The sequence below is a fragment of the Bactrocera dorsalis genome, chromosome 1 (genome assembly GCF_023373825.1).
Source record: "Bactrocera dorsalis isolate Fly_Bdor chromosome 1, ASM2337382v1, whole genome shotgun sequence".
Lineage (NCBI taxonomy): Eukaryota > Metazoa > Arthropoda > Insecta > Diptera > Tephritidae > Bactrocera > Bactrocera dorsalis.
In genome coordinates, this window is record NC_064303.1 from 108946262 (window position 1) to 108964470 (window position 18209).

Consider the following 18209-nt stretch of genomic DNA (forward strand, 5'->3'; position numbering starts at 1 on the left):
CTGACCTCTGACAACTTTATGGCCACATTATCAAGCCATCAGCACATCAAACTTGCCACAAAAACTAAGTGACTTGCAACAGATTTTGCATAACAATTTTTTGGCTACCAAAGCTGACGTACATATATATAAATTCAAACTTTTTCGCAAACACACAACCACAAGTTGACACTTATTTGTGGCGCATTTTACACCCACAGGCAACGGAAATAGGATGTAAAGACAGCATTTGACTTTATTGCGGGCGATTATGTCATTTCTCATATGTGTATGTGCATGTGGGTGAATATTGACTTATGTGCGTATATTCCAATATTTATGTGTTTGTGTGAGTGCAGTCAATTGCGAAGTTCGTCTCGTAAATTCATCAAGTTTTTGTTGCTTTCTTTATTTGCTTTCGCCTAACTTTATCATCAATTGCAAAAGCTAACACTCACATGCTTCTTTTTTTAGTTCTTTATTAACATTTCTGCACTTTGCTTGCATTTTCACATTGACCAGTCGCCATTTACTTGCCAGCCTCACACACATTGTCTCTGACACATTGTCTCGAAATTGTCGCAACTTACAAAGAGCTTGCCTTTTGCTCCTCATATCTCATTCTCCCACTCTTTATTCGTTACTATTGGCAATGGCGACAATATTTTCCATTTATTACCGGCTCTATAGCCTACGATGGCAATCTATGCAATTGCTTCAGCCTATATGTATGCTTCGATGCAAGCGCTCATCCTCCATTTGCAAAAGTGTGAATGTATGCGTGGATTTATATGAGTTTGTGTGCAGTCATGTGTAAATGGCGATGCTTTGTTTGTTCTTCGTACATCGGTCTTGCTTTGCATGTGTACTAACACTAAGTTTAGATTTAAGTGCGTATATATGTATGTATGTATGTGTGATCTGATTTTTTGTCCAATCATTCTCCTTCTGCATTGCCGCTGTATATGTAAGCCACTCAATCAATCAATCAGTGGGTGAATAGGTTGTGCCATTTGGTAGATTCTCCTTCTTCTGTGCTCCCTCTCTTTGTTGCCTGCTTTATTTTCATTACATTTTTTATTTGTTTGTTATCATTGAAGCGTTCTTCCAACATGGCACAAGCCACTTCAACTAACATTGCTTTTGAAATTTTTGATTTTTTTGTTGTTATCAAGCATTTTTGTTGTTCGGAGTGTTATTTCTATTGATTCCAGTGGTTTCAAATTACGTATGGATGTGTGTATGTATTTCTTTGCTTAGTCTTGTTGTGCGATTTTTTCATCGGCATATCAGTGACCCTTTTTATTGCTGGAAACCACCTGTTTAATACTTTTATATGCTTAAAATGAGTATGGATTTATAGTTGTTGTGCCATAGATGAATATTTAGTCTTTTATTGACGTAGGAAGAATGAGTAAAGATAGTAGGTGCAACTGGAAATTCGCAGCTGGTTTTCTGATTCAGAGATCTCATTATTCGAGAGAATGATGGTCACTCATATTTATAACAGTACATTGAGGTCATTCTGCTTTCTGAAAATCGCTTCATAATCTTAAATAAAACAGTTTTCCATACAAAGACTTGATTTTGATTTGTCAGTTTGTATGGCAGCTTTATGCTGTAGTGACTCGATCTGAAGAATTTTTTCAGAGATCGCACTATTTCTTTAAGCAATAATCCATGCTAAATTTCATGAAGATATCTTGTCGTATAAATAAATTTTCCATACAAGCTTTTTGTTTCGATTGTTCAGTTTGTATGGCAACTATATAATATAGTGATCTGATCTGAACCATTTCTTAGGAGATTGCACCATTAACTTAAGGAACAATCCCTGTCAAATTTCGTGAAGATATCTCGTTAACGGAGAAAGTTTTCCATACAAGCTTTTTATTCTGATCGTTCAGTTTGTATGGCAGCTATATGCTATAGTGATGCGATCTGAACCATTTCTTCAGAGATTCCAGTAATGCTTCAGATTACACCCCTTGCCAAATTTCTTGAAGATATCTCGTTAAATAAAATAGTTTTCAATACAATCATTTGATTCCACTCATTCAGTTTATATGACAGCTATATGTTATAGTGGACTGATATCGACGCTCACAATAAATTAAGAGCTTCTTGAGAAGAAAATAACGTGTGCAAAATTTCATTTCGATATCTCAAAAACTTAGTGACTAATTTGCGTATAAATAAACGGACTGACAAACAGGCAGGCAAAGCTCATATAACAGACATCCTCTGCCAAAAAATGGCAAACAATAACAATAAAGTGCACTTTACTTCAACTTCATGCCCATTTATTTAGTCTAGGTATGTGTGTACTATATATTTTAGAAAAATTTCGCTCTACCTGCTAGAATGTAGCAGATTAGGACAATAGTTTAATAGAACAATGCGCAAATAAGCCACAGACACAAAAAGAGGACACAACACTGCCGAAAGAATGCGCTCATAATGTACAGTGGAATATGCTAAGAATACATATCTAAATATGTATATATATGTTATATGAAAAATAAAAATAAAGGTAACACAACAGAAAAACTCTGAAGAACAATAATAATGGTCGCAATATTAAAATACCACAGATGTGCTTACAAAAGTGAAATACTATACCTATGTAATGTCTGTTTATATATACATATTTGTATATTGGAACATTTCTCCAAATGCGCTTCGCAATGGTATGCAATTTAGTTGAATGGCCTACAACCCATATACAGTTGCAAAAAATTTTAGACGAATAGGCACGGGTGCTTTCGAAGCCTTGAAACTGATGAAATAATCATAGGTATACTCGTATAAGCCTGGGTGCCAAAATAGCTTTATAGTCATATGACTGTGACTAAACTGCTCAAATTTTATGCGAGTCTATATATATTTTTGTGACCAAATAATTCTCAATAGCTCCTATTGACACTTAGTATTTCTTTCTTAAACCCTCCTCGCCTTTTAGACCACTTCTAGAGCCACTTGAATTTCAACTAACATCTCTAACATATATTGACCGACTTTCGTTCGAAACCATATTTGAATTAATCATTCGTTAAATGTCACTTAACACACACATGCATATACATATATGCATATACATATATACATATAAATTCACTTACAAAACCAAGCATGACTTTGGCAAACGCCATTGACAGCTAACACATACATTTGAACCGTTGCGATATTCGCCTTTAATGGCAAATAAATTAGCTGCGGCGAGAGGAAAGAGTATGAGTGAGCATCAACGAGGATACACACCCATAAATACAAACATATAAACCGACCAGCAGCTGCTGGCAAGAAACGAAGTAAGCGAGGAGAAGAGAAAGAGACAGAGAGAAAGACAGGGAGAGAGACAGAGACAGTGAAAGGGGGGTAGAGTGAAAGAAACCATAATGACATTTCATGTTGAAAGCAATAACAAATCGAAATTCGTGCTGTGGTGGGAGAAATAAATCCAACATTGATTTATGAGCGCTAATAGCATAGCATATAGTACACAAACACACACAAAGAGAGATGAGTTGCCACATTAATAGAAACATATAAAGAGATAGAATATATTTAACGCTTACATAAACATTTATATAGAGCCTAAAATGTCAGTGGCACATTGGTGCCTTCAACACACGCTACTAAGCATGTGCGGGTGCCTGCAACTGTTTCATTTTTGTTTATGTGTGTATGTGTGCATCTGTGGCTCTAAATTATATGCATTGTTGGCTGTCTGCCATTATATGTTTACTGACATTGTGACAGCTACTGAAACCATTAAATGCAAATGCTGTCATAGATGCACATATGCACATGTATATGTATTACTCATACATTCACACACACTTATTCTACATTTGGATTGGTTAAACAAATCCTAGGGTTTATTGTCGCTGTTAGCTTTGTGGGTATGACGCCAGCTATTTGGCTAGTTAGCATTAGCGGCAAATTCTGTGCATAATTACCTAAGGAACCACAGAAGATGAATGAGCCTAAATGTATGCTAAATGCTAAGTGAGAAATGAAGCTTTATAAGGACAATTTGGTGCGATTTCAGATCGAATCACTATAACATATAACTGACACAAAAACTGATCTATAATAATGAAGATACAATCTTTTTATATGCTTTTATTTTACATTTTTTTGTTCAAAATTTATGCAAAAGTGTCATAAATATAAAATTTTAAACGAAAAGTAAAAGAAAATTTTGTTAAATTTATAATAAATAATTTTGATAGTATTTATTTATTTTTTTTTTTTGTTTTTTTTTTATTTTTTCTTTATTTTTTTTTTAATTTTTTTTTTATTTTTAAATTTTTTTTTGTTTACTTTTTCTTTTTCATTTATCACAATAAATTTGTACGTGTATGTAAACGACTGCATCCTGTATAATATTTAAGGTGCATTAGAAAAATTACTGAAACAATGCAAACTAAACAAAGAAGAGTTTAGAGAATGCTAATATTGCTACAATAACAAAATGAGCAAGATTTAAGTAAAAATAGACAAAGAAACAATTTTTGATTTAAGAAAAGTGACATAAATTTTCATTTAAGTATAACATTCTAGCACCATTAATACTTAGCTCACTTATTTTCAAACAAAAGCCATCAAAATCACTTCTACTTATGTGTGTGTGGTAATCTAGTCAAAATCACCTTGATTACCCCTGCAACCACAACAGCACTTTGTGTAATTTAAATACAAATACATTCCTGTATTTTGGCTCGCAGCCATTTAGAAAAGCTGGTAGCTCATTTAAATATATGTATGTGTACATATGTATATTTTCTATGTGAGCATATGTACAATGTACATATGTATGTTGGAAGTCGGAGGCCACATCTTTTGTTGGTTAAGCCAAGAACTGTTGCTTTGCTCAACCATTGTCACAGTGACGTTAACCAAAGGCTTTTAGTATTATTGTTTTACGATGAGTTTGGCAGCTGCGCCTAGTTGTATGCTTTTGTAAATACTTTTCAAGTGATATACATATAAAATAATTACATATATACCACTTTCTTGAAGGAGAAACTGATTTTTGGCAATTATTGGCTTCATATAATTTATAATTATTACCATTTTACTTAAATATTAAGCTGAAACGTGCGAACTTATGCTTTAGTTGAACGGAGTTGGCCTACATTTAGGCGCAAAGAGGTAAAAAATGCCAATTTTTACTAGGTGACTACTGCAGAAATTCACATAAGTATGATTGTATTGTGAAAATTATTGCTCCCTGAAGGATTTAACATACTTTAGATCTAAACAAACTAATATTCTCGACAGCTTCGCTAAGGGTATTAATTTTTAATATATTATTTATTTATGATATATACATGCATATATTTGTTTGTATTAATCAACATCTTAGTGAAAAATTATCTTTTGGTTAATATTCTTATGTAATTAACATATGTTTGTGCTTATTTTCGGCAGCCACTTGCTGCAAATGCTGCTACCTTTCAGCATAACTTTCTTAGAACTTTTTGTTGCTTTTATCATAAACATGTATGTAAATAAATATGTATATATTTTTTAGTGTTAATACAGCGTAATGCTACAAGCATAATATATAAAATACAACAATAACCCTTATGCCTGCCACTCTTTCGCCAAGTAAGTAGTTCTTCTCAACCGCAAAGTATTGCCCACTTTTTATGCCTTTCAACCTTTTGTGCAGAAATTAAGCTTTTGTTCTACGTCTCTTGTTTACGCAACTTTATTGTACAAACCTAAGTTTGGACTAACACCTCCAATGACTTCAAAACTATTGAGCGACCCTCACATTTTCTGAGCGCAAATTTAAATGCAAACCACTCAGGTATGTCTGCTGTCGCCTTCTTTGTTTTTAAGTAGATTGTCATTGTTATAGCATTATACAAATATCCTTTGAATTATAATATATGTATATTTTTCTTTTGCCAACACTGGTGATAAAAAGGGTATACTTATGCAGAATAAGATACTTTCTTAAAATTGTTTAATGATTTTTTGGTTATTGTTTAAGCACTGGGTGCTGTTGGTTTAAGTTGAATAGTATTTTTGTTGGAACGCCAAAATGTATGCTTAAGTTTTAATGAGTGTGCAGAAATATGTCATTAATTGGTTCATGAAGGAAAAGCGGAATTAAGTGCGCTGAATGGAACAGAAATTGATTTGTATGTATGTATGTATATGTATACGTCAAAGTGAAAGTGAGTAGCACCACAAAGTTGTATTTTTTTATTATTTGACATTTTTTTTTTCATTTTCGAAAAAAGGAAATATTTAAAAATTGGATAAAAGATTTTTAAATGCTTTTTTTTTATGACAGAGGGTCCTTTAATCACAATGAAAATATTGCGCAATTTTATATTAATAAATCTCCAAATTAACCTTTTCAAAACTAAAAACGAATGTACATTAATGTTATCATATATAGAAATTGAACAAAAACCGTTTTTTTCAAAAATTTTAAAACATTTTTTTTTCAAAAATTTTAAAACATTTTTTTTTTTTCAAAAATTTCAAAACATTTTTTTTTTTCAAAAATTTTAAAACAATTTTGTTTTTTTTAACAAGTTTCTTCATAAAAGGGTCAAAAATTTTTTTTTCAAAAAAGTCCAAATAAATTTTTTTGAAAAAAAAGTTAAAAAAAAAAAATCAAAAAGAACCCAAAAATATTCTTTTTTTCAAAAAAAGTTCAATAAAAATATTTTTTTTTCAAAACCAGTAAAATTTTTTTTTGTTTTTTGCAAAATATTTGAGTTATTCAATAGTGCCCTAAATGCTTTTTCTTACCTAAAATGTTTAATAACTCAATAATGAGAGGACTACCATAATAGATATGCAAAATATTTAATATTAATAAAGTTTCAAATTAGCCCATTTCAAAATAAAAGCGAATCTACATATATAAAAATAAAACATAAATAATTTATTTCTCATTTATTATTATATGAAGTCTTTAAACTTTACATTACTAAAATTATTTTTTCAATTTATTATCTTTATTTTCTTATAATAATTTTGTAATAAAAAATATATTTTTATATTAATTTTAATATTTTTAATATACAAAAAAATAAAAATAAAAAAGTATTAATTTGCAAATAAAAAAAATTAAATCATAATTTAGACTTATCAAAGTTGTTTTTGTTCTTTTCGTTGCAGTTTATACAAATTTTGCATTCTACCAAACTACACACACGAACATGCTAATTCAACTGGTAAGTCTACAATTAATGAAATAATAAATTCCATAAAGTTAGCTGCCTGGCAAATAAATTACTTGAAATTAGAAAAAAAATATTTTTCTATAAATTTTGAAAGAAATATTTGCTATTTTGTATTGTATACAGCTGTTTTTCCACATACATACTACATATGCATATATTAGTGCTGTCAGTTTACTCAGTACGCAACTCATACGCACCGGCGTTCACCCAACAAACGAATACGTATTCATGCGACAGTGTGTTTGTTTGACTTTTCTGCGCACATACACATAGATTTTAACATATTTTGCAAGTTCATGCAAGTGACCCGAATTAAGGATTCGATGCACGATGCCTTCAAAATATAATTTCCATATATGCAGGTGAAAACACAGCATAAGTGTGTGAGTTCATGTCTCAGATAAGAACTTTGACAAATTTAAAATCTACCAATGCTTATATTTGCATATTAATAAAAACACATATACATACATAAACGAAGTCGGAAATGATGTTCATGAAAACACTCACATGCATTTACTTAACTACAAATACAAACACACCTGCAACTCTGCCAACACTGCACACTTTTCCAACAATCATTGACTGTCAGTGTTATTGTTGGCTTGCAGGAGACAAAACACAGCAATCACTGCTGTCAAACGACAATACACTTAGCAATTCAACACAGTTATGCTCACACACACATATAGTTACATTCACCTGAGCGTATATGTAGTACCTATGTATATAGCAGTATAAGCATGGCATGCCCCAAATATATAATTAAACTTTCGCAAAGGCGTGTTTCCTCTTATATTTTACTGTTTCAAACAATTGTTGTTAGATTAAGTACACTCACGTACAGGAAAGCATTGCCATATAGACTGAAAATAATGACTTGATGTATTTTGAATATTTAAAAAGTTTCTTCGGCACATTTCAAGCACGCCCAGTCAGCGCTTAGACATACGAAAGACAAAATTATGGGAATATATTATATAGCAGATTTTATCATAAATATGCAATGAGTGGTCGCTTTGAAAAATTCTTTGAATTTTGTTTTTGTAAAATTTTAAGATAATAATTGTCTTCGGCGCCTCTAAACCTAAAAAAAATATTCTCAGAAACTCAAAACTCTTCCATGATTTATTATACTCACCTAACCTCATACCTCGAAGGTAACTTTATCTCAAATTGCGCACAAATGAATTCAATAAACGTTCACCAAACAATAAAACACACGCAGTTAACTGTCAACCGCAGCAGCCATCACTGCATATACATGTACCGTTATACCCGTTCATGTGGGTATGAGCAATACACTACTATTATATAAAACGAAACTTGTCATTAATCGAAATCGTATGCCATTGACATGTAAAAGCCCACACACACGACCACATACATATGTACACTCACTAGGGTTGGTCAAAAAAAATTTTATTTTTCACATTAAACTCTCAAAACATTTGACAAAAATAAGAAACGAGATATTTTTTTTTCCGAATAGTAGATAGTGCGATATGTATTTTTCTTTTGAATAATAAAGAAAATATAGGAAACTGAAAAACGGATTACATTTGTAAGAAAACTTAGAAACTGAAAAGCGGCGAACTACCCGAAATTTAAGAGCTAAAATTTTTTTGTAAATGAAAATTGAAACTTGTTTTGTTCGCAAGTCAATTTTTCAGAGCAGCAAGTAAAAAAACAATCTTTTTTTTTGCTTTTGACTCACCCTAGTACACACTATAGCCATTAATGTAATACATGCTTGTTTATATTATACGAAAGGGCGAACAACCACGAACGCCCGCAAATGTTGCGAAATAAATCATCTACACATTAGTAAACACATGCAGGTGTATACGAGTATATACACGTATGTGGGCTTTGGTATGTGTGTGCGCCTGCATTCGGTCAGCAATAACAAAGTGTATTGAATGATTGTAATTGTAGTAAAGTGCCATAGAACAATGAACTTTGTTATTGTTTTTCGTTGTTCATTATTCTTGCCACTTTCCCCATTTATTTGACCGTTGGTCTGTCATTGCAACATTTGCACAACAACAAGTTTAACTGTTGTTCTACAAGCTGCAAGTGTGAGTTTGGATAACGGTATATTTATATATATATGTAGGTGTAATTCTATATACATATATGCATATATATAGTGTTAGTGTAGTATATAGTATGTTAGTGCTTGTTCGTTTATTCTGTACGTCACTCATACGCTCCGGTATTCACATAGGAAACTCATTCGCATACATTGCGCGTTGTGTTCATGTATATTTGTAATGAAACGCTGGACGCTAGTGGCAATTGTAAGCGGTATTGGTTGTTGTAAGGATTACTTTGGAAATTACCCTTTATAGTAACTTTTGTTTAATTTTTTTTGTTCTTAGTTACTACTGACCGCTTGTATAGAGAATATAGAATATATACAAAATTATGAGATTTATTTTGTTTTCACCCTCTTTTGGACTTTTCTTTTCTCTCTTATTTGCTCTCTCTTCTTTACATTAGCAACTCGCTGATAGCATTACTTTCATTTTTCCTTGTCTTTATAAAGTTGTTTCTTCATTGTGAAAGTTTTTGCTGTGTAATCGAGTCATTTGTTACAGTTTTAATGACCATAGTTAAGTGGTTAAAGCCTAACAAAATAAGTTTAAGAGCATGACAGAAATTAGAACAGCAACCATATCATTAAGAGAGACGAGGCAAATGAGAATATTTATATAATCTCATTAATATAATAATATTTAAAATAGTACATATGTATATGATGTGGGTCTCTTTAACAGGAGGAAAATGTGCGAGAACCAGCATAAAAAACAAAAGAACTCAAAGTAACAACAATTTCTCATGACAATACTAAAAATCGAGGATTTTATTTATTAGAAAATTTTTTATATTTTTTTTATATAATTTTTTTCAATTATTTTTTTTAACAAAAAAAAATTTGTTTATTATAAAATATTTTTTTTTTTCTAAAATATTTATTATCTTAATTTAATAATAAAAAAATATTTTATTTTTATTAAAATCAAAAAATCCATACTTATGTATGTTTTAAATTGGTGCATAAATAATATTTGAGGAAGAAACAAATTAAAAAAATTATACAAAAAAAAATAAAAGTTATGAAACGTAAATATTAAATATTATATTATTAAGTATTAAATAAATATTTTTATTTTTTTTTCCTTCGATTCTAATTAATTATACCTATTTAGCTAAAGCTTTATCTCTTTAATTTCGCTTATTATATCATTTCGAAATAAATTAAAAAATTATCACAAAATTATTAATAGAAATTTTCGGTAAATTTTTTTCGTCACAAAATATAATTCAATGATAAGAAATTAATTTATTTTTTATTTTTAATAATTTTTTTTTATTTTAATGTACATTTTTAATAAGTCTCAGTTTTTATCAAAAACAAAAGATGTTTATTAGAAATCGTAAAAAATTGCGTTTTGTATGTATGGTAAATCTTAAAATATTTGACAAATAATTATTTTTGTAAAAAAAATAAATTTTTGCAAAACTGTTGGCCATTTAATTTTTTTTTTTTCAATGTCAATTTTTTTTTTTAATTTTTTTTTTAACTTTTAAACATTTTTTTTTAATTATTTTATAAATTTTCCGTTTATATATATTTTTTTTAATTTTTTATATAAATATATTTTTCCAGATTTCTTTTGAATAATTAGAAAATCTTCCTTTGTTATCAATTACAAAATTTCTTCAAAAAATTATTTTTCTTTAATTTATTTTTTCTTAACCTTTTTTTTTAAATATGCCATAACTCCCGATTTAAGATGTTTAATAACCGAATGATATTCGTATATACATATATACATATACTACGTGCTTGCTAATATAATTTATTAATTGAGATCATTTATCCACTTGTAAGGGCGAACCCACTCAAACTCGGCTCACAACTCAATTTGTACACGAAACTTTATTAAAGCAACCAGATACATTTAATTAACTTGCCACACACGTGCAACATGTGCACGCAAATACATATATACTTACTTAAACACTAATAATTGGCAGTAGTTGGCGTTAACGGTATGTAGGTGTAATGATGGGTACAACAAATTGAGTAAAATATGGTTAGTAGGCAAGGAGAGCGACAGATATAAATATACACTCAAATGTATATATGTATATGCATATATTTTTGTATATGCGCACCCTCTCTCTGCCTCACATATTACTATCACTAAACTAGTTGTCGGCTACTTTGAGCTTCAACGAAGTTTGTACATAAATACCGGTATTAATTAACAAACGTCTTCATATGCCCCTGTTGAAAGTTAAGATATACCGTAGCTTAACCGCTTATCTGCCCTCACCTTAGTTGCAGTTGTTGCCACAAGTTTGCGGCTTTTCATTATTAAGTTCCAAACTCCTTGAAGTGGCATTGTCGAGTGAATCTTGTCTGTTGGCCTTCCAGTTGCAAAGGTCAACCCAAGCTGCGGCCGATCAGGTTACAGCTTCAACTGGTAGCAGTTGGGTAGGCCGAAGGAAAGTGCGGACAAGAAGAGATAAGTGAAGACATGAAAAAGTGCGGACAAAAAGCGGCATGCAAAAGTTGCAAGTTGATAAATAATGTGCTTTGCCTCCAAATTGTTTCTGTACCTCCATATGATCCATACATCCTCTTCGCAATGCATTTAGTAGCCAATTTTTACCTGCCACATGCAACAAACGATTCGTCTGTTAGCTGATTCCGTACTTTGTAATGCTTTATTCGTTCAATAATGGTCGCAAACTTAAGGCTGAGCACATAGTGCTGCAGTCGGTATAAAAACAATGAATGGCTGAAGCGACAATAAAGGCAATGCAGTTCTGGAAGCTTAGAAAACACTTTGCAGTCGTGAAAGTTGTATCATTCCTACTTGCAGTCGTATTTGTGTCTTCGCTTCAATATGTCCGTAGCCTAAGCCTTCAGCCGCTTACTTAACTGCCTTCACTTGCCGGCATTTATACCATTTCATGCCGCATACTCATAGTTCTCTGCATATTCATATTGCGGCAGCAGCTTCCATATTTCGGCTGGTCCATTTTACCTCTACAACTGCAGCCATCTGCACCACCGTTGTCCTTGCTAGCTTTTGCGTTTCATATTAGCGCAACCGTAAAATGAACTGACAGCAAACTGATGGCTACAAACTATGGCGGCACAGGAAGGCCGCAGCACCTGGAACTTGCAAAAGACAGGAAACGAGTGTGCAACTCTGAAGCGAAGTATATTTGAAAACCAGAACACACTTCTCTTCAATGAAGTATGTGTGGTATAGCACTCGGCATTTTCTACTTGAATTTACTTCGTTTCCGCATCAATGAAGCGAGTAGTTGGTGAGAGGTTTCGATAAAACGCACATGGGTGCTAACTGATGTAGTTTCGAGGGAAGCCGAAGTTTGAAATATAGTTCGCTCTACCATTTAGCTTTCGAAGTTTCTTATTTGAGCAATAATTTCCCATCAGCAGCCGACGGTTTACCTACAAACCTTCATCTCCTTTTCTCTGCTGGCAGCTCATACCTAGACACGTCAAACACACGACAGCTTCTGTTTACTTCACTGCTACTTTTCTGAGTTTGAGTAATGTTCTGTAATTTCCCGATTTATACTCCTGAAGCGCGTTATTACTCTTTCGTTTTGTGCGTCTAGCCACTTTGTAAGAAAATATGCACAGTTTTTATAGCGAGCTCGTCTCGCGCTTCGTTCGTGTAGCTTCTACTTGCTGGCTTTAAGAATTCAGCAATTTTCTTTTTATGCTTACGTTTTATGTGTCTCATATATGTTTTTGCGCATATGTGTCAGGTGTTTGCTGAAATGAGTTTTCTCAGAAAAATTGTGGTTGTAGGTGTTACAAGAAAAAAGTGCGATTACTGAAATTAAGGTGGAAGTTCTATGACTAAGTTACGGCATGAGTAGGAAATATGACTCAAACACATTTGCAGAAGGTTGTTAATTGTATTGAAACCCATTGGGTATACTCATTAAGAATACTGTTAATTAGATGAATTAGAGCAAGAAGCGAATGTTTCAGTTTATGTTTTTTGGGAGTGTAAGTTGTTAGATAGCGTATAAACAGAGTATAGAATTATAAAGCAAATTGTATTACCCGTTTAAAAATCAATCTAAACCTCCTATCAATGAAACTTCTATTAGAGATTTTTCTTGTGCAATTAGCTATCAGATTGCCCTTACTAGGCAATATTTGAGTTTAGTAGGTTTCGGGAAATACAAAATGAACGTTTATCTCATAATTAGGAAGTAATATGTCTCGTTTTCACCACAAAATTTCAAATTCGTGTGTTAAAATATTTTCAGGTTTCAAGCGCTTTTTTTTACCTTTCAACGTCTCTCTAATATTATTGTGAAGCAGCTTTATAATTGTTTTTATTTTCTGCATCGTATATGTATATTCTTCAACTGGCAACTTGTTGCTTGATATTTTACACAATTTTGATTTCTCTTTTTATTAAAATTTTTTCCATGCGATTTTCTGCTTTAGCATTGGTTCGGAAAATTGCAATTTCTTCGTGTGCTTCCACATTTTGAGCAAATTTTACCCCTTTCGCCTATGTTTTCCAATTTTTATACCAATCACCTCACTACACAATATCTCTAGCGTTAAACATTTTACAAGAGCGAACTAAACTGCCAGTCTAACACCTAAAATATTTGCGACTTAAAACGCTTAAAAACTCAATTTCACATTTAATTAAGTGAAATACTTGGTACCTGAGTGACTGTATCAAAGTCAAAGTCAGTTAGAAAACTAATCAGTTGCCCAGTTAACCAGCAGCGAAGACCAACAACAACAACCTTTCATTCCAACAACAATCACCTTTAACCAACATAGCCAACAACTCAACTCAAGCAGCTCGAAGAAATTTCTGCGCAACTAACTCACCTTAGTTTATAGCTAAAAGCTATTTTGTCATCAATGTCACAACAACAAATTGCGTTTTATAAAGTAAAGAACAAAAAACAATTGAATGAAACAAAAACAAAAAATTGTAACAACTTTAAGTACTTTGTAAATGCTATATTAAATCCGGCGTACACACACTTTCATTGCCGACTGTGAATCTTAGCAAAATGCGAAATAGTGTAAAACGGAAATAACATGAAAGGAAGTCGTCGCACCGCGAAACTGAACGAAATCGCATTACACGCATAGCAAAAATACATACAAACATTAGCAGGGAATACAACGCTGGTGGTTAATAACGTAAGCGCCCAAGTATCAGCAATCACTAATGTAGGCATCTGCTTGTTCTTCTTCTTTCTGATATTTGTTGTTGGCTTCCAAGGTTGACACGGTGACAACAACAGCAATTGCAAGACACTGCTTTCCGCAAATGTCAATAACAAAAGCAAATCACTTTTCTATATAGATGATAGATACATAGCATAGTATGTGCAGTGATACCCTTGCAATATCCTCGTCCTTGATAAGGATATAACATTGACTTTAGCGTCAACATGGCACTAGGACGCAATCGCTTGAGCTGCTCAGCGTTGCCATTGCTGCTAATATCTATGCTTGCGTTGGCGCTGCATATATACTTATAAAGCGTGTAAATGAAATTTATGCAGAGGGTTTTTGCAAATGTTGGGAAATTAATTTCCATAAAACTAATAAGGAATATATAAAATTCTACTTAAGTAGTTTCTAAGTAAGAAATGTTTTCTCAGTTTTTTTACAATGAAGTGTACCAGAAAGTTTTTTTGTTTCGACACCACTTTAATTTTTTACCAGATTACTGAACCAAATCAGTCGTAATTTATATAAAAACCCAAAAAAATTGAAACAAAATGTTAAACAAAGTCATAACGCAACTTTTCTTAGTGACTACATTCAAACTACATGCGAACTAGACGCCATGTAACTACTTTAGTAGCCAGTTAATATAAACTAACTGACCAGTAACCATTGCAGTAACCAGTTAAAATGAACTAGTCGACATGTAATACTTTAGTAACCAATTAATATTAGTTAAATTATTCCAACTGTAACAGCTTTAGTAACCAGTTAAAACAAACTGGACCAAATGTAACTACTTCAGAAACCAATTACTACGAACTAGTCGACATGTAACCATTTCTGTAACCAGTTAATACAAACTAGTCGAAAGTAGAGTAGTTACTAATTCAATAAGTAGTAAATTTTCTCTCCACACTCAATGCCTTACCTACAACTTTTGATCACAAATCAATTTTTCGATTTGATAAACTTAACATAGCAGGCTTTATCAGCACTGAGTTGGCAGACACTAACAACAACAAATCAAGAGTAATATAAAGCAGGCTGCCACCAACAGTGAATTGTCATTAAGAATATATGTACAATATTGACTAGCTGCACAACCTACCGATAACTGCTTGCTGCTACGCCATAACCCCATATACTGTGTTGGGAAATGCGCTCCTGTGGCGCCGGTGACTTTCCTGTTGAACTTATTGCGGAAGCTTTGCAAAATAGTTTGGCATGCACTGCTTTTACGGCCATCAATAGACGTGTCGTTGCTCCTTTCTTCATATCCTTCGATTTTATTGCTGCCGTTTTCAATGTGTATCCAATACTCTCTTTGATCTAAGCGACATATTGTCTTACCATTAATATAACACATATACTAATGCAATACTAAGAAGTTGTTACTTTTATAGAGATATATGTATGTATGTATATAGGTCTAACGAACGTCTTTGCTTTTATTACAAAGAAAATTGGATTGTCTTGAAGTTTTTAAAGGAAATTTAAAACCCCTCACCTTCGCTTGAAACCAGTACTTTGAAGATTGATTGACAAGTAGTGTTGAAAAATCATTCAAAGTTTTCTTTAATTTCACAAAAATCCAAAGTTCCATATACGTATATATTGATTTTTTTTAAATGAACCATTTGTAATAATTTCTGTAACTAGTCCCCAACCAACATTACAATTTCATGATTTGTAAATTGAAATTATAAATTTACAATAATTGTTTATTTCACTTTACAAAGCATATTTCCGCATTTAATATTCCCTTAATTAATTCAATTAGCACCTTGTTCTAATATTTGCCTGCTTTTGAAAGCATAATTTCAAAATCAATTATTGTATTCAGCAAAATTGCTAATACCAATTAAAAGTGTTATTTACTCTGTGCACACTTATGTAGCTAAGCCACATCATTAAATGCTTGTTGTGTTAAGTGATAATTGCAATTAAATTAATTGCAAGTTTTAAGCAGACGACTTAGAGCACAATAGGTGTAAAATAACGAGGAAATATGAGATGGAAAAATACATTTTTTTTATTAAAATTTTATAAATTGTTTTTGAAGTCTTGAAAGCTGTACTACATACTCCAAAGTTAGCTTGGAATAGTTTCAAATATTTTTATTTTTTTTATTTTATTTCTGTTTTAATTTTCCCATTATTATTATTATTTTTTTATGTTTCTTAAAATTTTTTAAATTTTCTTTCGACAGAGTTTTCAAAAAAACATTTATTGGATTTGTTGTCTGTAAAAATGAACACTAGAACGGTGTGAATGTGTTAGAGCTTTCATGCGGAAATAAATCTAAATAAAAAACATCAGAGTGAATATTCGCTAAATATGATTTACGCCTAAATGTAGACAATATTACTTTCTCAACCGTTTGTATTGATGATCTGGGAACATTTTGTAAAATAGAGCTTGCATTTAGGTGATTCAAAGTTAATTAGTAAAGTTTAGTAAAAAATTTTTCTTGGCATTTCGTTTTCGAGCTGGTAAATTAATTTTGAAACCTTTTTTTCAAAAATAATTGAATTTTTCAAAATTAAAAAAAAAATTTAATTTAAAAATTTAATTTTTTTTATTTAAAATTTAAAATCTAAAAATAACATATTTTATTTAAAAAAATTAAAATTTTTTTATTTTGAAAAATTTAATTTTTTGAACTTAACCAGATCGAAAACGAAATATGAAATTTTTTATTTAAAATTTAAAATCTAAAAATAATATATTTTATTTAAAAAAATTTTAACTTTTTTTATTTTGAAAAATTTATTTTTTTGAAGTTAACCAGATCGAAAACGAAATGTCATGAAAAAAATCAGTACTAATTAACTTGGATTTTTTTGCAAAAAAATATATTTTTTCAAATTTGTCGATTTTTTTAAATTAAATTATTAATTTTTTTTATTTAAAACAAATGGACATTTTTTATATTTTGTAAAATTTATATAAAAATGCCATTTCATACCATTGCCATATTAATATCTGAAACAAATTTAATACTAAAAATTTAAACAAATTCCCGCCTCTTACTTTCTCTGCTGCTAATGTGCTACCTACATAGGGTTGTGGCAGACCCAGTGGGACCACCATACATAAATATAAAAAAAAATTAAATGCAAGCATACAAACATACAAGTACATTCATATTTGTTTGCTTACCACACAAAAATTAATCACTGGCCACTTGTCGGCCGACCAGTTGCACCAGTGAGCGCCGAAAGTGGCAAAGAAACATTTTGCGGCTGCAACAGGTGTGCTGCGATGGCGACAATTACGCACAGTTAGCATAGATAAATGCACATCATCAACACACGCACACACAATCACACGCAGACTACTGCAATTAATTAACTGACTTCTCATGAATAATACAACTGGCATCATCAGCGGCTGTTGATGAGCGCTCGCTGCCATATTCCACATAAGTGAGTGGCGCCCACAGCGCTTCCACCACTCGCTTACATGACGATATCTCCCTGTGGTGAACAACTTTTGCACTTCTGCGCATGTGTTGCAGCAACTTTTTAAATATGATATGTCTGCTAGTTAGTTGCTCTTCTGCCACAGTTACTGTCAATGTTGTTGTTGCAACGTATGTATGTATGTGTGTTTGTGCGTTTGTGTGAGTCAAGGCGGTGGCAAACAACTCAATTAACCTCAACCTTCGTTACGCTGTGACGGCTGCAATGCGTCGTTGACAGTGACAACAACTACAACAACAGGCACAT

The 18209-nt window shown here is 31.7% G+C and overlaps 1 protein-coding gene across 12 annotated transcripts in view; it reads left to right on the forward strand.

Annotated features, from left to right (window-relative positions):
• Positions 1–18209, forward strand: part of LOC105234015 (serine-rich adhesin for platelets) — a 155534-nt gene that overhangs the window by 87865 nt on the left and 49460 nt on the right. For all 12 annotated transcript variants that reach the window (XM_049455708.1, XM_049455703.1, XM_049455701.1 and 9 more), the window contains one exon: positions 7135–7190. The gene's annotated coding sequence lies outside the window, so the exon portion shown is untranslated. The remainder of the gene's footprint in view (positions 1–7134; positions 7191–18209) is intronic.